The following is a 27,038-nucleotide window of genomic DNA, read 5'->3' as shown; positions in this document are numbered from 1 at the left end:
TTTAGCAGTGCGAGACTAGAAGGAAGGCAGCTAGTCATCACCACCCATCGCCAACTCTTTGGCTACTATTTTACCAACGAATAGTGGGATTGATCATCACATTATAACGCCCTCACAGCTGAAATGGCGAGCATGTTTGTTGTGACTGGGATTCGAACCCGCGATCCTCGGACTACGAGTCGAGTGCCTTAACCACCTGGCCATGCCGGGCCCCACAAGGAAGTCAAAGAAAGACAAATGAAATATCTATTTCATAAAAAAATGGCTTCAGCATTTGATGCTCTATATGTTGTAACGTTAGTAGCGGGTAGGTTATTCTCTGTTACTAATAACTTTAACTTCAAAGGCCTCATATTTCCAGCACAGTGTTTCAGAGAGTAGTAGTTCACTTTCATAATAGAAGGATAAAAGTGTGTCCCTCTTGAAGCTTTAATCGATACTTTTGTGACGAACAAATCACTAAGTGTAATAAGTCGTAAGACCTTCACATCCCATCGTGGGGGCAGAGTGTACCATATCAGGTTTATCTTGCCCCTCTAAAGTTCTGCACTTCACAGATCTTTCCTTCCCCCAACTTGTGTGGTGGAATGATCCACTATTTGCCTGAAGCAACAGAGAGAAACTTGCATGGGCTTCCTTATATAATGATTGTATACAAGTGGAGTGTTTTCCGAAACTGGTGAACAAGGCCCCGGAACTGGGACCGACTACGGTAGCTTAGCCTATCAACCACGACGTCGCCGCTTCCTGTGTATACGTTTTCGTTCAAGTAGCCACAAAGGTAAGTTTTGCTACCACGGGTATTAGTATTACTACTTCTAGAATAGCTAATTAGCTTTGGATAACATAATCTAGTGTAACAGGTCTCGTGGATAATAATACAGGAATTGCTATCAATTTCTCTTTCAGTTTCGCTAAGAGATGTTTGTTTTGGTTATAATTCTTAGAGCATCTTATGTAAACAAACACAGATTAAGAGTCGGTAATTGGAAGTATTCAGCAGTGTAATAATTAAAGTCGACCTGAAATATAACAGTGACTTAACAGTAAAAATAAGTTTTCTTTGTGTTAAACACTCGGAATAACATGCTATTCAAAAGCTGTTTGTATTTTTCTTACTTTGTTCAGCAGAATATTTTGAATTATGTCAAAATATGTTTTACAGCCTTTTAAGTAGATACACAAATCACATAGATATTAGATATAGGGTACTCGAAAATAAAATGTATACGGTTAGACCACAATTAATATAACATATTTTTTCCAATGATTTAAGAGTGAAATTCAGATCATATCTTTCATTACAGTAGCGGGTATTAATTTTCCGAAAACCCATTTCGATATACTGAACTAAAGGCCGATCTTAATAAAAGTGATTCCCATATTGATGATGTAATTCGAACATTAACTAATTTGTAATTAAGTATTTTCCCAGCAATGTAGTTTATATTTACATTTTGCCTAATTTTATACAAACTCAAATGTTACAACTCTGATACCCATCGTATGATGTCACAGTAAAACGGATTGTGAGTTACTGGAAGGATGGTTCTAAAAGTGACATCGTGAGCAATTGTTTCACACAGTTTGTTTATTTGTTAATGCTGATGATGGTTATATCAAGTAACTTGTATAAAAGGTTACATAGAAGTTGTCATTATTACGGTTTAAAAGTATCACGTACGTACTACAACAATTTATAAAACTGATCGGTGTCTGGTTCTTACAGTAACATAGTGGATAAACTAATCTTTATGTTGTTGGTGGTTGAGGTCCAGTCCCGAATAAACGTGGATATACTAACTCTAACTTTGTTTATCGATGAAGTTTAATCCGCATAGTAGTGATTAACAAACCTTTTTGGTGTTTATGACTGAGGTGCGATCCAGACAATAACATGGTAGGTAAACTATCCCTTATTATGTTGTCGATTGAGATCCAACAGACAAGAGCATAGTAAGAAAAGTAACCCTGAGATTATTGGTGTTTTAATTCCAGTTAAACAATGACATGGTGGTTAACACTCCTACGAAAAGACGTTTCTAGTCCTGATTTCTCCAAGCCCGTTTCCCTGGCTGTGGTTTCGCTAGATAGTAGATAGGGACAGTGGGAATCTCGTTAATCCATTCATTAATGGATTTAAATGGCAATTTCATTTAAATACAAAATTATTAGCCTAATATTAATAACCTTTCAAGTTGCTCTGGGGCCTATTAGGCCCCACTTTTCGTAGGAGTGTTAAGATGCAGTTCAGACAGTTGCGTGGTGGGTAAACTGTAACTTATGTCTTTGGTGGATGGTTCTACTCCGAAGAGAAGCATGGTGAGTAACTTAACCCTTATGTTGTTCGTAAATGAGGTCTAGTCCAAACTTCAGCATGAAAACAAAAATAAGAGTTAAATGAATACCATATTTCTCAAACGAGCAAAGAGCACGGACAGTTCCACTTCACTGCTACCACTGTCTTGATATTACGTTCTTTATTTCTAAACAAATATATTCAATATGAAGGCAGTGTTTATATTTTTGCAAAATACATGAATAAACAGATTTATTAGTTTGAACAGTTTGCAAAAAACAACAACAACAAACATTCCGTTCATTATTCATATAAAAAACGATTTGTAGGGGTAAAAGTGATTTCAACAAAAATTGGAAGTTTCTTATTGTTATATGTGAAGGGGTTTAACACGTATGAACGTTTTGTTCACAATCAGAATAAAAGTTATGTTTGTTTTGAATTTCGCGCAAAGCTAGACGAGAGCTATCTGCGCTAGCCGTCCTTAATTTAGCAATGTAAGACTAGAGGAAAACAGCTAGTCATCACCACTCACCACCAACTCTTGCGCTACTCTTTTTACCAACGAATAGTGGGATTGACCGTCACATTATAACGCCCCCACGGCTGAAAGGGTGAGCATGTTTGGTAAACATCAAGAAGTATCAGAGAAAGGTTAGTTTGACTAATTAGTAAGTTATAAATAGAATGGAGAATATAAATTAAAATGTAATTTTTCGAATATACTAAAATTATACAAACGTTTAATGAGATAAGCTGATATTTATTAACATGCTCTAAGAATATCCTATAACAGAATAAAAGTTAATATGGTTAGTTTAGAGAAACATGTAATGAGACAAAAATATATTTCATAACGTGCTTTACGAATGTCCTCTCACATAATACAAGTTAATATTATTAGGTTACAGAAATATGTAATGAGAGACACTTATGTTTTTACTAACGTGTTTTTAAAATTTGCCTAGAAAAATAAAAATAAATTTAAAGTTTACTGGAAGGTTTTAAAGTATCACGTAATGTAGAATTTTTTGCATATCAAATACCAAATTCTAAGCCCTGAGAGTATAACAATTCCCTAACTATTCACAGTATCTTTTCGTAATACACTAAGAAACAAGTGTATTATTTCTACACTCAGTAGTACTTCTTCATAAAACAATGAAAGAAAACAATTACATGTTTAGTATTCCCAAACTTTTTCTTGGACACAACAATAACAATTCAGTGGTTAATAACCACACCTGAAGCATATGATTACATATTAACAGTGTTCCCATTTTAACAATACAGATTTTATATAACAATGTAATATTATGCATTTCCAATTTCAAGTTTGTGAACATTATTTCTCAACTGCCACAAAAAACCTGTGACAAACCAAAGGGAAGATTTGTTTGTTTTGAATTTCGCGCAAAGTGAATTAGGGACTAATTTAGTAGTGTAACACTAGAGGTAGGTAGCTAGTCATCACCACCCACCGCCAACTTTTGTACTACTCTTTTACCAACGAATAGTGGGATTGACCGTCACATTATAACGCCCTCACAGCTGAAAAAGCGAGCATGTTTGGTGCGACCGGGATTCGAACCCGCGACCCTCGGATTACGAATCGAACGCCTTAACACGCTTGGCCATGGCGGGCCATACAAAGGGAAGAACCATCACAAAAAATAAATGCAAAAGTTGGAGAATTTGTAATTGTATAGTAAAGCCGTCTGTCGCCACATGTAATTTTTCACTTCTGATCAGAGGGAAGGTGGCCCGCCAGCTCATCAACTACCACAAGGAATTGATTGTCACTCTTAACACTCGCCCACAACTCACGATGCGGATAATATTTTGTTATACTACATAAATTAGAAACACGGCTTTCCAGCTCCAAAAATCTATGGTGCTAACTCGCGCCCTAAAAAGGATTATGGAAAATTTCTGTTATAATTAACCGTTAATAAGGCACTATTTGGGCATAATTTGAATATATTTTGTTAATTAGCTATTCCAACTGCAGAAAGGTATTTCAAACATTTTTTTCTTTTCAACAAACCATAGCATACCGTAGTTTACAGCTGGAATGATACATTGTCTACGTTACAAAATATTTTATGTTTTGAATTTCGCGCAAACCAACACGAGGGCTATCTGCGCTAGCCGTTCCTAATTTAGTAGTGTAAGACTAGAGGGAAGGCAGCTAGTCATCACCACCCACCGCCAACTTTTGGACTACTCTTTTACCAACGAATAGTGGGATTGATCGTCACATTATAACGCCCCCACAGCTGAAAAAGCGAGCATGTTTGGTGCGACCGGGATTCGAACCCGCGACCTTCGGATTATGAGTCACACGCCTTAACACACTTGGCCATGCCGGGCTTGCTTATTAATATCTACAGAATTTGACCAGTAACGTTTATCGATTCCGAACATTACAAACCGTTCAACTTCAGTAATTTAACTTCAAACGATATCATGTCTAGGAGAACATTAAATATCTCCATCGATAAAAAGTAAGCGATGAGAGGCCAACCGAGCTAGCTAGCTTAAGCGATGTGTAACAATATCAACTCAGAATTAATTTGTTCGTCGTGGTCCTAGATCATCAAAAAAGTATTCAGTTCTAGACTGGGTATAATACTCAGTGTTGTCTGTAAGTTTGTAAAACTGTTGTATGTATACCAGTATTTGTAATAACCATTATTATAAATTGTATTATTTTGATGTTTGTATATTAAAATATATTTATGTTAACAAAGACGTTTCTGTGTAACAATCTTGTTGGCAAATACCATAAATTTAATACATATTAACATTTAATTAATTCCTAAATTAAAAGTACCTGTTAATTGAAATCGCAAAACGTAACGTACGTAAAGTAATAAATTGGAGACATGTCCAAGACAAATTATAATATGTTACACCTCTAAAACAGACCTGATCTTGTTTTCTCGATATGGCCTTGTCCAGGCTGACCAATGAAGCCACAGAAACTGGCATGACTCAGTGACAAGTGGTGAATCAGATGATCGATTGGACTTGTTTTTATGTCTTAAACAGTATGTTTGTTTAATAATTACGAATGATAAACTAGTTGCATAAATGCTACAAACTTGTCAAATCATATTTCAGTAGAAGTTCACTGTGATAGATGAAATAAAAGTAAAAATATCGTACGTATACCAGTTCTGACTTACAGACGGCCAAAGCAAGTAGGTCTCGTTAGGTTCGTACGAATATCCGAAAACAAGCGTTATATGCAGATATCACTTTATATAGCGTTGTAATAAACCTCTAAAACAAATCAAACAAATTAGTCAATGGTAGAGAAATTTATATAACATGCATATGTTTACTCCTCTGTTCTATAGATAGTATCATCAGTTAGGTTTGAGTAAAATTGTGACTGCTTTGTATTTCAGGGTTATAAATATCGTGACATTGTAATGTAAAGGCATTGATTATTCTGTTTTTAGTAGCTGTCATCAGCCTTATTTATCTGGGAAGGAAGGTATGTGGTTAATGGTTGATTAGAACTTTATAACATGTTTTCAATGTTGTTTGTGTTTTTAATTTCGCACAAAACTAGACGAGGGCTATCTGCGCTAGCCGTCCCTAATTTAGCAGTGCAAGGCTAGGGGAAGAAACTAGTGATCACCTACCACCGCCAACTCTTGGGCTACTCTTTTACCAGTAAATAGTGCGATTGACCATAACATTATAACGCCCTCAAGACTGAAAGAGCGAGCATGTTTCGTGTGACGGGGATTCAAACCTGAGACCCTCAGATTATGAGTAGAGAGGCCTTAAAGACCTTGCCATGGCAGACCGTATTGTTTATGTGTGGGAAGTACGGGAATAACGGTTGACTAGAACAGGATAACGTGTGTTTGGCATTGTTTATGTGTGACAAATATGTGGATAATGGTTGACTGCAATATCATAACGTGTTTTATATGCATGATCACATGAAGGATCCGTAATTTTAAAAATCAATTTCGTAATTTTCTCTTCGAGGATGTAACAAAACACAAAAGCTTTGTATTATATATAATAACAGAAGAGGGTATAATAAAATATTATTATAATATAATATCACAAATGTTTTTATAACTTTCTACAAAACTGATATCTAATTAATGTTTTCTAGTGTGTATGTGTTGGGGAATTTCTCTGTTTCATAGCTTCATGTCTAAATGTGTTTTTTTCATGACATAACAGTAAGTTTCCTATTATTACATTATACAAGCATTTAATGACTACAACATAATGTTCTCTGGGTGAAAAGTTTCCAATTCTTATCAGATCCGAGCACGATCAATCCCACTATTCGTTGGTAAAAGAGTTTTGTTTGTTTGAGTTTTGGCGGTGGCTGGTGAGGGCTATCTGTGCTAGCCGTCCCTAATTTAGACTAGGGAAGGCTGCCTTCCTCTCTAGTGGGATTGACCGTCACATTACACCCCACTTGTGGTAAATTAGCCTAAGACGGCTAGCGCAGATAGCCCTCGTGTAGCTTTGCGCGAATTTCAAAAACAAACAAATCTTATCCGATCCATAGGCGTTGAATATTATTCAGTCCACGTCGCTTCAAGTGAAGACTCTGGTATAGTTTCCAGACAAACTGCTTTATAGAGGTGAGTTCTGTGTGTAACAAGGGTTTTGGACTGTAATATGTTTGCGTTGGAAGAGTCAACTGATCTAAAGCCTCTGGAATAGTTGCATTAGTTTGAACAGTTGATTTGATCGCTTCATTTGATTACATATCACATTCACTACAGAAGCTCAAATCACTAGAGATCCGAAGTGTTTGCTTCCTGTTTCTCGTGAAAGCGCTGTTCGGAATTCTGAACTATTGTCAATACTTTAAGTGCTGAATAAATGTAGATGTTTGGGTTATATATGCAAAGTAATTTCAAGAAATAATTAATTCTAATTTGCCTGGCCAGTGTACTACATTAATGTCTACTGTATTTCTTTAGCACATTAGCTGTGGATAATTAGAACGCCACCGAACAACGAATTACCCCTATGTACCAAAATTGCAAAGCTAACCTACCTACTGCACCTTTCTACACACTTTTATTCTAAGCCAATCAATTAGGGACTGGTAGTGAGGTAAAATTCACCCAACTACAGTTTTTCGTACAGAGACAAGTTTTTATTTTAGAGAAAAGTTACACAATAAGCTTTCTTTCCACCATGGCTAATCGAAACTTACGGTTGAAACATCACGAGACACTTTTATTTTTTGTAAAATTGCATTTACGAGCAGAATTAAATACAACATTCCTTTCTGAAGGTATTTTAGGTCCTGTGAAACCTGCTGACCTTTATCGCACGTAGCAGTGCACCATGGAATTCACGAGCATATTTATTTGGGACGGGCCCATTATTATTTGAGGGTGTTTAAAACATGAATAATACGTTCTGAATTTGTACGTGCATCAAGCAAATTATTAATAATATTCAAATTTGAAACTGCCTACTGACCCTGAGCTTTTTTTAGATTTCTCGCTTTGAAATGGCCAAAATAAATAATCTTATCCACTAACATCTAAGTAACTGTTTGACAGCAAAATCATTTTAAACCACACGAATAAGACAAAGATGGATAGAACATACGAACTTTTCAGTTCAATGTGTGTTTTCTGATAACTCGAGATCAAACACGTTTCTAAAAGAAACGTATTAAAGAATTATAATATATCGTACACATTTTGATACTTAAACATCAGTCGCGAGTTCGCATCATTATCACAGTTGTTCAGATCTTCATGATATAATTCAAAACACGATATCAACAACAATAAACAAAAATATGCTTCAATGGAATATTTGTAAGAAGAAGCAAAGAAATACACTAAAAACTGAATAAAAAATAGCTTTTGAATCTAGCATTTAGAATTTAAAATATTCAAACCTTTAACGTTTTACATCGTAAGAGAATATTGATTTCAAATTAAATCTGATTTGTCACAGAAGAAATTAAAAGAAACAAATACATATGATGTTTTTCTGTGCATCAAACACTAATACGGTGTGTATTATTCGGGCAAAACTAACATTATATTATATTATATTTTCTTTTTCATACTTAAAATATGACATACTTTTCTAACTGAATACATTAACGCAGAAGGAAGTTTAAGGGTGTATTTCATAACAAATAAAAATACATTCTACGAAGTAGATATTTACCTAATAATTGTTTTTTTCACGCTTCAAAGATACTTGTAATGTGCCGCGCAGCTTGACTAGTAAACAAGTAAAGTTGGCACTGTTTTACAAACGATGTCCTAACAGTACATATAAACACCTTCTCTCTTACACTACATTTGTATATGGTTTAATGAATACTCCACTACCACGGTAATGTATATTTGAAAGAGAGAGAGAGAGAGAAAAAAAAAAGAGAGACAGAAAGACATTTTTTGTTTGTTCCGGATATTCGCGCAAGGCTACACGAGAGATACTTACGTTATTCGTTCCTAACTTTAAACTGCTAAACTATTGTGGTTTTCCAATACAATATACGATGTCCACTGTGGTATTTGACCTCTTCCTGATAAATGAGGAACCGCTGCTATGAACTGGGTTACACAACATCAGTAATGACAAAAATATAACTTAACTTTTCAAAATTGTGTCTATAGAAATGTAAGATACTTTGACATTCAATTTTTAAAAACGATAATAATTTGTAATCAGTATTAAACTTTTGATTAAAAAGCTGTTTCTGTCAACAGATTATTAGTTATTATTTTTTCTATGAATTAGTCTCAAAGGTCTACATGTTCTGTTGCTGTATTTTCCTAATAGTAATACATCTGTATGTACTGTGTTTCAACTTCTATCATTTAGCCTCTCAGATTTGTTTTTGATGAATTAGCTTTCACAGATCATAGAATATATGTTTGTATTCTAGGCGTGACTCACTCTCAAAATTAGGATCCTAATAAATAATGCACACCTTTACCTCGATCAGTTAGATCACGAGATACGCCATATAAACTCACTACGTTTTTGATTCGATCAGTTAATATATCAGTTAAGACTGCAGATCCCACGTCTTAGACGTATCACTCACTTTATCAGATAATGATGCAGGTGTTATTCATCTTAGTTCTATCATTTCCTTTATCAGATAATGATGCAGGTCATATTCATCTTAGTTCTATCATTTACTTTATCAGGTAATGATGCAGGTCTTATTCATCTTAGTTCTATCATTTCCTTTATCAAATAATGATGCAGGCCTTATTCATCTTAGTTCTATCATTTACTTTATCTGATAATGATGCAGGTGTTATTCATCTTACTTCTATCACTTACTTTATCAGATAATGATGCAGGTCTTATTCATCTTAGTTCTATCATTTACTTTATCAGATAATGATGCAGGTCTTATTCATCTTAGTTCTATCACTTACTTTATCAGATAATGATGCAGGTCTTCTTCATCTTAGTTCTATCATTTACTTTATCATATAATGATGCAGGTCTTATTCATCTTAGTTCTATCATTTACTTTATCTGATAATGATGCAGGTCTTATCTATCTTAGTTTTATCATTTCCTTTATCAAATAATAATGCAGGTCTTATTCATCTTAGTTCTATCATTTACTTTATCTGATAATGATGCAGGTCTTATTCATCTTAGTTCTATCATTTACTTTATCTGATAATGATGCAGGTCTTATTCATCTTAGTTCTATCATTTACTTTATCAGATAATGATGCAGGTCTTATACGTTTTAGTTCTATTATTTACTTTATCAGATAATGATGCACGTGTTATTCATCTTAGTTCTATCATTTCCTTTATCATATAATGATGCAGGTCTTATTCATCTTAGTTCTATCATTTACTTTGTCGGATAATGATGCAGGTCTTATTCATCTTAGTTCTATCATTTACTTTATCTGATAATGATGCAGGTCTTATTCATCTTAGTTCTATCATTTACTTTATCTGATAATGATGCAGGTCTTATCCATCTTAGTTTTATCATTTACTTTATCTGATAATGATGCAGGTCTTATTCATCTTAGTTCTATCATTTACTTTATCAGATAATGATGCAGGTCTTATACGTTTTAGTTCTATTATTTACTTTATCAGATAATGATGCACGTGTTATTCATCTTAGTTCTATCATTTACTTTATCAAGTAATGATGCAGGTCTTAAACGTCTTAGTTCTATCATTTACTTTGTCAGATAATGATGCAGTACTTGTTATTGTCATGAAACACTTCCATGATTACTTAAGAATGGGTGTTATCTCTTCTGAGTCAAAAGGCGTAGGGAGTTTAACACATTTATAAAACAAAATACTGTATTAAGTATTAGAATAACAAACGTTTACAGTCAACAGATATGTAAATAAAGATTTTAAAATAATTAATAATAATCCTGTATCTGTTTCTGTCACTGAGCGTGTTCTCTCTTATTATTTTGTAAAAACAATGCCATCCACTTAACGAAACAAAAACTATTACAAGTTGTATGAGCTCACCTATCATTAGGCTTAACTAACAAATAACATAGAGCTACTTATTAAATATCTTCTTATACCTATTTCAAAAACTCAAAATTGGCGGAATAATACTTTTCCTAACTCATTAATCATTTTGTAACACTGTAAAATACTTTCTAACTAACTCTACAACCGACGGCAACTTTATTGTATTTTTTATAAACAGTAATTTTCCTTACAACTTTCAGAAAATTTGAGACGTAATATCAAATCCAAATAGTCAGGAAAAGTTTACGTTTCACACGTCATTTCTATGTCATTCCACAACTCTCTCTAGCAACCCATACAAAATGGTTTGGTTTGTTTTGAATTTTGTGCAAAGTTACACGTCTCTAATTTAGCAGTGTAACACTAGAGGGAAGTTAGCTAGTCATCACCACCCACCATCAACACTCGGGCTTTTCTTTACCAACGAATAGTGGAATTGAGCGTCACATTATAACGTCCCCACGGCTGAAAGGGCGAGAATGTTTGGTGTGACGTGAATATGTTTAAATTAAAATGTTAAAACATAGCTCACACCAGTACTTATGTTTGTCCATTAAATGAGTATCGCTGAAACATAACATTATATTAAAATCAGAAAATTAGGTTAAATATATTATTACCAATAGTTTCAAAGCGTGTGTTTCCATAACAGCCATATATTTCGCACAATATTACTCAGTGCAAAGTCATAGTAAAGTTACAAATTCATTTAAAGGTATAAGATTATAATGATAGCTATATTTTAAATCCTTCATATCAAAATAATAAGGTTGCATTGTTACCCCACAATTCTTAACGACACGAACTTAAATAAATATTAATAAGTTAAAGTTGAAAGGTCATATAAGGCCCGGCATGGCTACGTAGGTTAAGGCACTCGACTCGTAATCCAAAGGTTGCGGGTTCGTATCCCCGTCACACCAAACATCCTTGCCCATTCAGCCGTGGGGTCATATAATGTGACGGTCAGTTCTACTATTCGTTGATAAAAGAGTAGCCCAAAAGTTGGCGATGGGTAATGATGACTAGCTGCCCTCCCTCTAGTCTTACACTGCTAAATTAAGGACGGCTAGCGCAGATAGCCCTCGTAGCTTTGGGCGAAATTAAAAAACAACAACACAAGAACAACAGGTCTTAACAAGATTAATCTACCTACACCCCCTTACAGAGGACCAGTTTTGTAAAAATTCCGAGGAATGGTCTGCTAGCATTAAATTTGAATTGTGTACGATCACTGGCCTGAAGCTGAATGGATATTATAATAGGTAGATATTTTGTCACACCTTTATATGAATGGAAATGACATCCAACAAAACTTATAAATAATTTTATACTTCAACAAGTGGATTCAATTTTATCTTTTAACAATCAACTTATATTTTACTAATAAGGAGAGTTGAATGTGAGGCAGAATAAGTTGTTTATCTGAATAAGGGTTAAAAATCACAATGAACTAGTACAGACGTAATCGTGAGTTAAGTTATATGTTGCCACTTTAAATATTTATTATGTTTTTATTCCATTTTTGACGTAGTCTGTTATACTAAGAACTATCACATTTTATATAATATATGGTAAAAATAAACTTTCGAAGCTGAGAAAATATAGAAACTAGAACAAGGAACATTTCTAATACAGTTTGAGCGGCAAGATGTCCAATTTAGGCCTTTTAAATTGAATCCAAGATGTCTTAATGAATTGTTTGTTTGTTTCTTGACCATTGGTGTAAGCTAGGTTGTACATACGGGTATTGAAAATAGCGTTTTCATCATACAAATGCTAACGACAGAGAACTTTTTTTTAACTTTATGATTTTAACTTACTTTATGTGAGTTATTTACTGAATTTAAAACCGACAAACTTTAGTCACTAAAGAGCGTCAGTGACCTATTTTGTGTAAGTTTTGTTTGTTTGATTGTTTAGAATTAAGCACAATGCACACAATGGGCTATCTCTGTTCCACCCACCACGGGTATCGAAATCCGGTGTTAAAAGGTGTGAGTCTACAGACAAGCCACTCTGCCACTGAAGGGCTTTTTGTATTAGACTAGCAAAAGCACCCATCTCAAGTGATGGAAAAAGTTTAAGTTAAACCACCAGTTTAAATTATTTCATGGACTTTAAAAAAGGTTTGGTTTGAATTTCGCGCGAAGCTACGCGAGGGCTATCTGCGCTAGCCGTCCATAATTTAGCAGTAAAAGACCAGAGGGAAGGCAGCTAGTCATCACCACCCACCGCCAACTCTTGGGCTACTCTTTTACCAACGAATAGTGGGATTGACCGTCACTTTATAACGCCTCCACGGCTGAAAGGGTGAACATGTTTGGTGCGACCGAGATTCGAACCCGCGACGCTCGGATTACATTCATCTTCTACTTCATCTGACATTCACAGAAGTACCATGAAAGTCCTTTTTTAATAATAGTAACTTTATAACATGGGATTCAAATATGGTTTAGTCGAGGCCATAGTGCTTTTAATTCTCCAGGTTTCGGAGGATAAAGAACACTTTATAGTTTTGTAATTGATATTACAATTTTGGTGTATTTAACATTTCAGTTGACATTCTGTAGGATGGCGTGGAAGAGCTTACATTAAATTACGAGGACGAAAGGCAACCTATACTGGACAGTGACGACCTCTTTACCAGAAAGCTGTGATGCCACACACCATTGAAGTACATAATCAAACACCAGGTGGTGTGATAGAGGTAAGTTACACTGGGTTATGTGTGTGTTTTTCTAAATAGCAAAGCCACATCGGGTTATCTGCTGAGTTCACCGAGGGGAATCGAAACCTTGATTTTAGTGTTGTAAACCTATAGACTTACAGCGGAGGACTACTCTGGGCTACAAACTATAAACTGTTTATTTAGGTTCGAATAATTCATGTCCATAACAATTGAAATTCTGAAAGCACTTTGTGTAAAATCACTTTGTATTTTGATATGAATGTTTCCATCGCTACCAGATAATATCTTAATCCCATCAGGATTTACTTCAAAATCAGTTACTTGCTCTGTAATTAGCTGTAGAACCAGTTCTTACATATAACTCATGTTACTTAATTGTAAGAACAAATACGTACATATTATTCATGTTGCTTAGTTGTCAGAACGAGATCGTAGATGTAACTGATGTTAACTGTAAAATAAAAATAGGCACGCATATGTATTGTGTAATGTAAATATAATAACCAGAGCCAGAATGTAACATATATTGGACACTTCAAGAACCAGTACTTAAATTTAGCTTTTGAAAGTGTCTAGTGTAAGAATCTGTAGCTATATGTGACTCGCGTTGATAAAAACTGTTTGTTTGTTTGGGAATTTCGCACAAAGCTACTCGAGGGCTATCTGTGCTAGCCGTTCCTAATTTAGCAGTGTAAGACTAGAGGGAAGGCAGCTAGTCATCACCACCCACCGCCAACTCTTGGACTACTATTTTACCAACGAATAGTGGGATTGACCGTCACATTATACACCCCCACGGCTGGGAGGGCGAGCATGTTTAGCGGGCGCAAACCCGCGACCCTCGGATTACGAGTCGCACGCCTTACGCGCTAGGCCATGCCAGGCCCTGATAATAAAAACTACTAAAACTATATAAATGAACTATATAAATAAAAACTACTAAAACTATATAAATGAACTATATAAATACATTATACAGCTTATGTTTTACAAGGAAACCCACATGAAACATTGGATTTGTCAGTTTTAAGAATTGGAGCTCACTAGTAACGTGTAATACTGGGAAGTGTAAGAATCAGATCCTATGTGTAATTTACTATTTCACACATTAGAACTGTATCTCTTCCATCTGAAGATCAACACATTAGTGTGACATATGTTAGCGGTAGATGAGAGAACTAACGTATTGTGGTAACTATTGTTCATTACGTTATTATTTAAGTTACATTAGGTGTCGATAATTACTTTAATTGTCATGTTTTGCATAGTTGTTACTTTCTGAATATTTGTATTGTTATGAGCTTTCTCAAATTTTATCTAACCTATATAAAAGAAGGTGCGTGCTACGTCACGTCACGATTGATTTCTTTTGATGATAAAAGCCAAAATGCATTTAACCAAATAACATTGTTCGATTACTGTCTGTGAAGGAGATACAAGGTACCGTTAGGTGTGTGTGTGCCGTGGAACCTTATAAATGTTGGGAGTGTTGGTATAACAAGCCTAAAGTAAAGATGTAGTATAGAATCATTTAGCCTAAAGACAAGTGCATAAATTTATCGTCAAAATAGAAATATCTATTCAATTTTAAGCTTAAACCATTTCAAAATTAAGCTATTTTCTGCTATATCACCAACGTTTAAAAATAAAAAAATCAAAGATCTTTAATTAACCAAGACTAAATTAAGAAATCAACAATTTTTTTTTCTACTTTTGTTGTCTATATATTTCATTTTAAACTTTTAGTGCATACGCTAACAATAATGTTAGGTTATACTTTGTTGCTAAGAAACATGACATAAAAACCATTGTTGGAAAATAGTGTTACCAAAACGCACTAGCTGTTCTACATATTAAATAAGTAATTTTTTACCTATAATTATTCTATGAATACGCTACGAATTCATTTCATTAATGATCTTAATTGTTATTGGCTCACGAACGTTTGATTTCCTCAACTGCACTTTTCTACCTGTTTGTTAGTCAAGCTTTATTTCGGAAAAAAATGTTGATTTTAATTAGCTATCAAATGTTAGGTGTTAGTACTTACCCAGTCATTCTAGATGGACTATGCGCATCTGTATGCGAAGTGAAGTTTATCTCTCGGTTACTGCGTAGTGTCGACTTATTTATTAGTTTAGGTTGCCAACTCCATTTGTGTTGTGGTGTTTACTTGTTCCATAAATAAGGTATATTATTTCCTTATATTATTATTTTCATTGCTTATAGTATATATAATATACATATTTTCAGAATCTATATTTTTAAGCCAGTGTTACTTATTAGAATCACTCCATTTCGTAGCTAGTGTCATATTCTTGTAACTAGTCAGAGTTAGTCGTAAGAACCATCATATTGTAACCAGTCAGAGTTAGTTCTGAGGATTGATGTTGTCATGTAAATGTCATAGTGTGTTTCGATAACTGACATCGTCATGCAGTTAGTGGAATAATTAATTGTGTTAACCGACATAGTGTCATAACTAGTTGTGAGAACGGTGATAGAAGCTTTTGTAATAACAAAAATGAAAACATTCATGACTCATTTTGTCTGATGTTCAAACAAAAACTTAGAAAGTGAAAAGGTTTGCTCGGAACTTACGCCATGAGCCTACAGTTCGTTTGCTTCCTTTGTGTTCTATGGTGCATGACAAACTAAACACATTTAACACTAAAGTAATGAACTCTAAGGGAATTATAAACACTTTTCAAGGACATTTCTACCTTTACATAATCACACGCCACTCAGTGGCTCAGCCGTAAGTCCGAAGGCTTATAACGCTGAAAACCGGGTTATGATATTTGTGGTGGGCATAACATAGACAGCCCTTTCTTCAGCTTTACGCTTAAGAAATCAATAAACAAAATTGTATTCAGAAGTAATATCACGCATTAGAAAACACAAAATGATCCACAGTTGCTCTTAGCTAACATAAGATGAAAGCTATGCCTTGAAACTATAGAAAATTAGATTAAATTGTATCTTAAATATTTGGTTATAAAGCAGTTATAATATAAAGAATGAACAATTCATAGAACATTAGTAGTAACTTGAAACACAATGGAGGGTTTAAAACTACATGGTGGCCCGTAAGTCTTTACCCATTCATATATCTCGTGCATCCAGTGTATCTGTGTGCTGTTTCTCATTCTCGCTACATAATATTATGCGACGCCATGTTCTGCGAGACATTTTCCTCAACATAGCAGGGGTTATTGTTCCAAATGCCGCGGTAACAGCTGTCTTCAACTAATCATTAGTATTATAACGTTGTTTATAATAACATATGGATGGGTAGGGACTTACGGGCCACTCTGTATAGAAGGTTTGTAGAAAAGTACGATTTATTGTTGTATTATATTGTCTTCATTGAGGTATACACAGTTTATTTCCTTAATTGTTTACAGTTCACAGGGACGTACATTACCGTCCCCCAGCTGTTATAGCGGTAAGTGTAGGGACTTACAAAGCTAAAATCAGGGGTTCGATTCCCCTCGGTAGACTCAGCAGATAGCCTGATGTGGCTTTGCTATATGAAAACACACACACATTAACTTACAGTTTTCTTTGTTATTAGAAACATTGATAAGATTTGGTTCATGTTACTAATATTTCTGGCCTTATGTTTAAAATGAAATGTTAGTAAAATTCTGTTTGTGTTGCTATTATGACGGACCAGTATTTAAAAACGTAACGTTTCAAACATTCCGAACAAATAAATTATCAGATTAATTTCTAGTTTGTGTATAGCAATATTAACTATAAAAGTATAAGAAAAACATCTGAACATAGTTAAGGTAACCTAAATAAAGTTTTACTGACGTTGTTATAATTACTGAAGATAAAATATCGTTTTAAAAGAGGCAACGTCTGATAAAAGACATTTGGGGTAACTTCCTTCGTCAGTGAAAGAGCTATACAGAGCTGAAATTAAACTGTTGAATGTTTTATGTTGTTGGTACTATCAACCGTAGTGGACCCGGCATGGCCAGGTGGGTTAAGGTGTGCGACTCGTAATCTGAGGGTCGCGGATTCACATCCCCATCGCACCAAACATACTCGCCCTTTCAGCAGTGGGGGCGATATAATGTGACGGTCAATCCCACTATTCGTTGGTAAAAGAGTAGTCCAAGAGTTGGCGGTGGGTGGTGATGACTAGCTGCCTTCCCTCTAGTCTTACACTGCTAAATTAGGGACGGCTAGCGCAGATAACCCTCGAGTAGCTTTGCGCGAAATTCAAAACAAACAAACAAACAGTCAACGGTAGTACATGTATCTGATAAAAACTTCTTAAGTGTCAAAAAGTACGGCAAAAAATAATACAAAAAAGCAATGAGTGTATGACTTAAAGGATGGAATCACACCTGGTGGTCAAACTGGTAGTTACACTTATAGTACAGATAAGAACTTTACAGTCAATATTCATTCATTAGTTACCTGAGCCACGTAATTTGTTTTACCCACTATCATTCTCAAAGTTGAACAAAAGCGCTGCCTGGCATGGCTAACTGACGAATAAATATTCCACGTACAATTCCTATCAATGTTGTAAGTAGCTACCACTTTGACCACCAGTTTTGATTTCATTCCTCTAAGTCAAGGTCCGGTATGGCCAGATGGTTAAGGCAATCTACTTATAATCTGAGAATCGCGGGTTCAAATTCCCGTCACACCAACATGCTCGCCCTTTCAGCCGCGGGGGCGTTATAATGTGATGATAAATCCAACTATCCGTTGTTAAAAGCACAAGCGTTGGCGGTGGGTGATGATGACTATCTGCCTTCCATCTAGTCTTATACTACTCAAATAGGGCCGGCTAGTTCATATAGCCCTCGTGTAGCTTTGCGGAAAATTCAAAATAAACCAAACCAATCTTAACTGTACCGGCATGGCCAAGCGTGTTAAGGCGTGCGACTCGTAATCTGTGGGTCGCGGGTTCGCATCCCCATCGCTCCAAACATGCTCGCTCTTTCAGCAGTGGGGCGATATAATGCGACGGTCAATCCCACTATTCGTTGGTAAAAGAGTAGCCCAAGAGTTGGCGGTGGGTGGTGATGACTAGCTGCCTTCCCTCTAGTCTTACACTGCTAAATTAGGGACGGCTAGCGCAGATAACCCTCGAGTAGCTTTGCGCGAAATTCAAAATCAACACAAACAATCTTAACAACAGGCCCGACATGGCATGGTGATTAAGGCACTCGACTCGTAATCCGCGGGTTCGAATCCCCGTCACACCAAACATGCTTGTCCTTTCAGCCGTTGTGGCGTTATAATATAACGGTTAGTTCCACTATTCGTTGGTAAAAGAGTAGTCTAAGAGTTGACGGTGGGTGGTGATGACTATCTGCCTTCCCTCTAGTCTTACACTGCAAAATTAGGGACGGCTAGCATCGATAGCCCTCGTGTAGCTTTGTGCGAAATTCGAACCAAACCTTTAAGTCACATGTTCAGTCCTTTTTACGACCTCACTTTTTTCACACCTAAGGTGTTTAGGATGAGATATTTTGACTTTTTGCCAATACACACTAATAATCCACAGCAAGTAAGAAAGTGACACTCGATAGTAGCCAACATCAACTCTAAGGTCACAGCCATATTAATCGGTACAGACCCTCACTTTACAGAACCAACTAAGATTGTTTAAAATGTATGGTTGTAGTTCTTCCTCTCTCGAACAGTGTTAATAATTTCCTTTAAAGTAACAACATGGAAACAAGAGCAGTATTTTCTTGTCATCACGTTCGTTACAGCCGTATCAAGCATCATTATTTACAGAAGTTGCTTGAGCTAATGTCATGTAATGCAGAATGATCTTTAATTAAAAGAATTCCATAAAATTTAGCAAACTTGTACTTAAAAGCTAGCAATGAACAATCAATAACAATTGTCCACTCGTTTCATCCTTTTGTAGTCTTGAGGTAAAAAGTGCTAATGTATGGTTTGTTTGGCTAAGGCAATCTTAAGTATTTGCATTCGCTTTCACCCTATAGTTTTCTTACTTCAGTTCAGTCTTCTTTAACTCGAATAACAAACAAATCTAATAACGGTCCACCTTTATCATTAGGTGAAGCTGTGGTCAAAATATCTGACCGATAGCTCACGTGACTCTTTGTTTATGTGTGCGCAAACAGTTTTGGTCAAAATTGATCGGTTTTTGTTGAATAACTTTGCATATGTGGCTTATATTTATGCTACATTAAACCTAACTGTAGGCTATAGAAATCTATCGAGACATCAAATTTGGGGAAAAAAGTCCATAAAAGTTGTTTCTCAATTAACGCGCAGAAACAAAAGAGTGGGAAGATATTCAATCAGTATTGAAATTTTATATCTCGTGTATTTGTTAATGGATTGTCTTGAAAAATTTGATGAATTTAGGGTTTAATAGAGCACATCCACTGAAAATATATGATGGTTTGGATTACCACAATCCAAGGTACAGAATTTGGAATAGTCGCTCTTGTTTATGTGTGTCCTAATGGTTGTTTTGGCTGTACGACACACTTTCGAACGTTTTGATATGTAATTCAAGTATCTTGTATTGTAATGTAAACGCTTTTCTCACGCGATGTTTGTCTTGTAATCACCAAGTGTTTAACTTGCGTGAGCAGACCAGTATAAGAAAGAATAAAACCAACTTTGTTTAAATATCTTCATGCAATATTAAAAATATACCTATCATCGAATTGGATAAAATTTCAATTCAACATCAGACTTCTTGTTCAAATCAATATATTTGTCACATAATCGTAAAATTCAAATTTAACTATTGGTTTGTTTGTTTGTTTTTGAATTTCGCGCAAAGCTTCTCGAGGGCTATCTGCGCTAGCCGTCCCTAATTTAGCAGTGTAAGACTCGAAGGAATGCAACTAGTCATCACCACCCACCACCAACTCTTGGGCTACTCTTTTACCAACGAATAGTGGAATTGACCGTCACATTATAACGCCCTGACGGCTCAAAGGGCGAGCATGTTTGGCGCTACCGGGATTCGAACCCGCGACCCTCGGATTACGAGTCGAACGCCTTAAAACACTTGGCTATGCTGGGCCTTAACTGTTGGAAACCGACCTGTTTAAAATGATTGTGAAGTTCTGTTACTTTTGGTAAATCCATAACAGAATAATATTTATTGTACAAGGTAAGCACTAATACATATTATGTTGAGGTATGTGTTTATAGTAACTCAAACATAAGATTTGTGGGGCTAATGTTCAACTCACTCATATTTAAATGCAAAATTATATTCTGTTTTGAAATATTATCATGGCATTTTTATGTGTTGGAAACTTTAATAATAAAGGTTACTAGGATAACGTAGAAAAACCTTCTGGATTTAAAAATGTGTCTTTCTCTCTCGCGTTTGAACAGTGTTGCCGTGCAGCGGAACCTTGGACTGACCCTCGCTACAGTCTCAGCTCGTTTCAGACCTTTCAGACGTTCCCACGTGCTTGTAATTCCAAAGAACGAGCTCACCGTGGGGACAGGAAGGTGGGAGAATCGCTTAAGGTCAGAACAGAATCTCTAGTCAACATTCAGGGTCGTTGGAGTTTCGCCAAGAATCACTCGAATAACAATCAGAGGAGGAACAGAAGAGTAAGTTATGGATGAACAGTTAGATATTTTCTACTTCTGGTAATTTTAATATGTTATGCAATTCCTTGTTCACAGTATATCGTAATATAAATAAAATAAAGACTGTGGATAATGAATTGTCGAATGGAGTTGTTAGTATTAGCTTTTTTTTTTTTTCTGAACCGGAATAACAGCTTTCAACATCTTCCATTGTTTGGTGGTTATCATTTATATATATACACACACACACTTCCTGCTTTAAACTGTGAAGGTTGAAGTCCCTCATGAGATTACATAGGCATTAACTGTAAACTTATGATTTCCATCTATGAGTGTAGTTCATAAGGTTCTAAGCTGGGAATTTTGTGAACCACGAACAATTACGAAAGCACATTTTTTTTTCATTAGGTGTTACCAAACAGCGAATTTTAGTTTACCAAAGTCACCCAATACAATTAAATGAATGTTAACAGACTATGCAAGAACGAACAAGTATGGAACTTCCCTTTTCTCAAAAATAATTTATTTATAACGTTTAGTAATTTTGCTTCCATTTTTTTATTTAATAAAAATTTAGATTATGCGGTTTTAATTTTCCACATTACAATCTATTTCTAAAAATTTTGAAAGGTCTCGGTCGTCATTCATTGTTTCGAATTCTTTTGAAACGAAACCACTTAATAAATTCATGTTTAAACTTAACGTGGCTTTACCGTTTAGGTAAAATATAGCTCAATATGTAGCTTTGTGGTTAGTAAAAAATGTTTTATTAGATTTCACGTATAAGTAGGAAACAGTATGCTTGTTATATCATGTTTAATTAAGATGTTTGTTTCTTTTGAATTTTGAAAACATTCTTCCTATGGCGTTCATTGGATTTCTAGTTTGTTGTAACAAAATGAATAAACACTTTGCATTTGTTTAACTTTAGAAAATGTACACTTACGATTGGTTTATATTCTTGTCTTAAACTGAATTTTGTTTTATTTTCCTATTAAATAATATTTACGTAACTGTTATTGTGAGTTTGAAATTTTCGGGCAAAGCTATGAACACAAGGACTATCTTCACATAGCAGTTCACAAGTTTGGAGTGATATGCTGAGAAAAAGGAAGCTAATCGTCAGCACCCACCGCCAACACGGATTTAATATTCACTCTTATCCACATCCACGACCCGACTCATAACTCCTGTTTTTCTTCATATTGACTCTTCTTAGCTCTTTCAATCAGACTCTATGAGTACTACTAAAACAATTGAAATATCCAATGAACATGTTTTAGTTGAAATATGTATACACCTTATAGACCTTTGTTTTATTAATATAATATGCACTTCAATGTCGTAACGTTTTCCAGAGGGCGCCACCAACAGAAAACAAGTATTGCATCGCTTGACACTTGTATTTTCTTAAGTTTGTATATTGTACAAAGTCAGTGTTATTTACACGATAATTACCTAATTGTATAAGCAAATATCGATATATTTGAACTCGAATAACGTTAGACAAAGTTAACTAACCTTGTATTTCTTGATTAGATTTTCAATATATTTATTTAAAATCTTTACACCGCATTAACTTTGAAAGTATGTGTCTAATAAAAACAGCGTTAACAACATAATAAACATAAGCTAATTAGATACTTTATTTGATTAATAATTTAAATGTGTTCAGAATTTTGTGACACACTGAAAGAATAACACGATTCTAACACCTGAAAATGTTGTTCTCAAAGGAAACCCGTTAACATAATACTCTAGGTATAGATCCGTATTATAAAATACAGTTAAGAACTCTGGCACCATAAAGAATTCGATTGTTAGATAATTCGTGGTTACTTGGAGAGTATATTGAAACTCATGTTTAGAGGAATACATTACCTGAAGCTGTGCTGTTATTATTTCATATTATTAGCTTGGGAATACATTACATGTTACATATGTAATACAGTAAAGTGTTAAATAATTATGTTATTAAAACTTGATACAAGTACCTAAAAATATCATATGAATTCTTTTAGAAAGAAGAAAGCTTGAATGAAAGTGATTTACTGGACGAACGTGAAAAAGGAAAGGATGTGCTAAACCAACACAACGACAACAGTAAAGCAATAATTGTAGTGGACAATGACAAGTATTTATATGATCTGAGAGAAACTGAAATCTCTCTTGGTTCAGGAGAACGGCGATTCGGCTTTTCTGTGATAGGTGGCGCTGATGAAGGTTTTTCGCCTCAAATCGAAGAAATAACGAATGGTAAGATTCTAACTTTTTGTTTCTAACTACCTTGAATGTTTGTTTTACATTAACGCGAATAGTTGAGACAAGTTTAGTGATTTTTTTTACATGAAACGTAACTGGTTTTGTATTTTCACAACTATGATATGTTTTTGTGCTTGGACGCAATGTTGTAAACTGCAGGTTGTTAGATTGCATATAAATGATTGCGTGAGAAAATGTAGAAAACAAAGTTGTTGTTTTTTAATTGTAGGATAGTTGCACCTTTTGACTTACAGAAACCACTAGAAACATCAATCATTTTGGCAAATCACATATTTAAGATTTCGTTAGTTTAATTCAAACACGTATCTCGGAATTTCACTCTTTCATAAGAACAGGCCGCAGTACGCCACCTATTACCTTTGTATATAACTATTTCAGAATTTGTTAAATTTAATGATGGCAATTTCTTTGACTCATTCGTACTAAAGAAATTAATTTATGGTATATTTAAGAACATGGCATATTATGTTATTATAAGATAAAATATATAGAATATATTCAGCTAGTAATCTACCATATATCAGTTTTTATTTATACGGAGAAGATTTTTTCATAAATTTATTGCACATTATTTTCTTTATAATAAGAAATGTCAATTTTGAGTAACATCTATTGTAAAGTTAGGTTCTAGACATTTCCAAGCATAAAGAGTTAAGAAAATCTCAACTGCATTTTGAAGTGTACATAACCTGACTTTTCAATAGATATTACTAAAAATTCACATTCCTTAGTACAAAGAAAATAATGTGCCTTTATTTACAGTATTGGTTTGTTTTGAATTTCGCGCAAAGTTACACGAGGGCTCTCTGCGCTAGCCGTCCTTAATTTAGTAGTATAAGATTAGAGGGAAGACAGCTAGTCATCACCATCCACCGCCAACTCTTGGGCCACTCTTTTACCAGCGAATAGTGGGATTGACCGTCACATTATAACGCCCCCACGGCTGAAAGAGTGAGCATGTTTGGTACGACGGAGATTCGAACCCTCAACCTTCTGATTACGAGCCGAGTGCTTTAACCACCTGGCCATGCCGGGCCTTATTTACAGTATCTGCTATCGAGATTAATGACAAAATGCATATTTAGATGGCTAGTCTTTGTAAATTCATCTTAAGTAATAAATCACAATTTAAATTGTTCAAAACTAGCTTTGCATCTATTTTATTTGCAATGCAAACTGTACGTAGAGGTTAAATTTTGACTAACTTTTATCTTGAAAAAACTGAGGTGAAACACAGTATGTCTCAGTGATACGAATCTGTTGTAGCTTATGTTATTTGGTATGTGTAGGATCGTCCATAACCATACTCTTGCTTTTACACGGAACATTTAATTTTCTCTATTGTAAACAATAGAAATTAATTCCTTGTGAAGAGGGATAAAAAATATGAAAGTTGTTCTTTACTACAGATATTTACTTTATGTAGTGTTGTTTCCTTTCTATAGATGGCACGACAGTACACAATTCTTGTTTTATTGGAATTTATATTTCTTGAATTAAATGTTATCTTCAGTAATACAGTATTCCCTCGCTATTCGCGGGGGAAAAACCGCGAATATTGGATGCAGTTTTAAAACTTCTATGTATGAGATTATATACGGTACTAAATGCTTCCCAGACACTTTCTAAAGACACTCTTACTCATTAATACAGTAATAATGTAGTAATATTGCATGCAGTCATGTATTTCACTAATGTAGTAATGATAATGTAAACACATTTTAATTTTGTACTGCAACAATATTTTAATCAAAAAGAAACGTAAGTACAGGAGGACAGTAACACCGCATAGTAAAGTTACCCATACTGTATTACTGTATCGTAAAGCCATTTTCTATGCGGACAACACATGTATTAGAATTGACAGAAAGTGGAACAAATTTAAAGGCAAACTTAGACAGATAAATACAGTACGCACAGTTCAGGTAATAATAATACAGTACAGTACAATTCAGTAATAATTGTTCGATAAAGACGTCAATCGATAAAACTGCTTGAGAGAGTAAATACAGACATACCCTCGAAAAGCGCTTTTAGTCTCTATGACCTACAAAAACCCGGTTTACCGAGCATTCGTTTTTATGACGTCATGACGCTAGCCCGGTATACCGGCATACGATGCGATAGGGTTAAGAGCCTAACCCGCGAATATGCGGGGCCGCGAATGGGGAACCGCGAACAGGTGAGGGTATACTGTACAGTTTTACATACTTCATATCAGACTTTTACAAATTTTTATGGTTTTAGTTAGAAGCACTATAGAACATAAAAAAGGGGTTTTATGCCTCCCAATATATTCTTAGTTTTAAACAAAATGTTTAATTTGTGTGTGCCCAGGCATGGCCAAGCGTGTTAAGGCGTGCGACTCGTAATCTGAGGGTCGCGGGTTCGCATCTCCATCGCGCCAAACATGCTCGCACTTTCAGCTGTGGGGGCGTTATAATGTGACGGTCAATCCCACTATTCGTTGGTAAAAGAGTAGCCCAAGAGTTGGCGGTGGGTGGTGATGACTATCTGCCTTCCCTCTAGTCTTACACTACTAAATTAGGGACGGCTAGCACAGATAGCCCTCGAGTAGCTTTTTATTTATATTAAAGGGTTATTTTACATCCGAACATTTGAAAAACTATACTTCAATCGGTTGATCCAATCGATTAAATTATGAATTCAAAACTAAGATACGTTTTTTTCAGAGAACGACTGACTCTAATTATTAAACTTTCTTGTAAAATATAAAATTAGCAGTTGTTATTCCTTGCAATTGTTATGAGTTAAGGTAGACTTCGTCTGATATCGGTAGGACCAGAAACTTGTGTATATGTAAACAGATGGAGCAGTACGCCTGCGCCGCAACAAATAATCAAGGACAGTCATGACCGCAGGCCCTCTAGTGTTCACTTGCTCCTCCTTAAAAAAAAAAATAATCAGCGTGCTCTGCTTCAATATCTTGTATACCGGTTAAGTCATTCACCTTAGTCGAATTTCACTCATCCTCTGACCATATGATATGTATTTTCGAATTTCTTAGAAACAGTTTGTTTAGTATTTCGCACAATATTACACAAGCGCTAACTGCCCAAACCGTTCCTGATTTAGCAGTAAAAGACTATATAAGGAAGGTAGTTATCGTTACCCACCGCCAACCCTTCGGATACTCTTTTACCAACGAATATGGAGATTGACTGTAACATTATAACGTCCCCATGGCTGAAAGGTCGATCGTGTTTGGTGGAACGGCGACTCGAACCCACGGTTCTCAGCTTGTGAATTGAACATCCTAACCACGTGGCCCCACCAAACAGAAACGTCTGGATGTAGAATTTAAAGTGCCTGACAGTATGCAAGTTGTTTTTTGTTAAATATCTTAAAATACCAGACTAATAAAGTACATTTAAACAAATAATTGGCCCGGCGTGGTCAGGTGGTTAAGGCACTCGACTCATAATTTGAAGGTCGCAGGTTCGAATCCCCGTCACACCAAACATGATCGCCCTTTCAGTTTTGGAGGCGTTATAATGTGACGGTCACTCCTACTATTCGTTGGTAAAAGAGTAGCCCAAGAGTTGGCGGTGAGTGGTGATGACTAGGTGCCTTCCCCCCTAGTCTTACACTACTAAATTAGGGACGGCTTGCGCAGATAGCCCTCCTGTAGCAAACTTAGCAAGA

At 35.3% G+C, this 27,038-nt stretch overlaps 1 pseudogene across 1 annotated transcript in view; it reads left to right on the top strand.

The window, feature by feature from the left end:
- The first annotated feature begins 647 nt into the window (after positions 1–647).
- The window catches only part of LOC143252084 (uncharacterized), a 439,932-nt pseudogene continuing 413,541 nt past the window's right edge, over positions 648–27,038 (top strand). The window contains exons 1-4 of the transcript XR_013028811.1: positions 648–781; positions 13,382–13,532; positions 20,886–21,110; positions 23,111–23,345. The product of XR_013028811.1 is annotated as an uncharacterized LOC143252084 (transcript). The remainder of the gene's footprint in view (positions 782–13,381; positions 13,533–20,885; positions 21,111–23,110; positions 23,346–27,038) is intronic.

The sequence above is a fragment of the Tachypleus tridentatus genome, chromosome 6, assembly GCF_004210375.1.
Source record: "Tachypleus tridentatus isolate NWPU-2018 chromosome 6, ASM421037v1, whole genome shotgun sequence".
In the NCBI taxonomy this organism is placed as follows: Eukaryota; Metazoa; Arthropoda; class Merostomata; order Xiphosura; family Limulidae; genus Tachypleus; species Tachypleus tridentatus.
The sequence above is the reverse complement of the archived record's forward strand: the minus strand, read 5'-3'. Positions and strand labels throughout refer to the sequence as shown.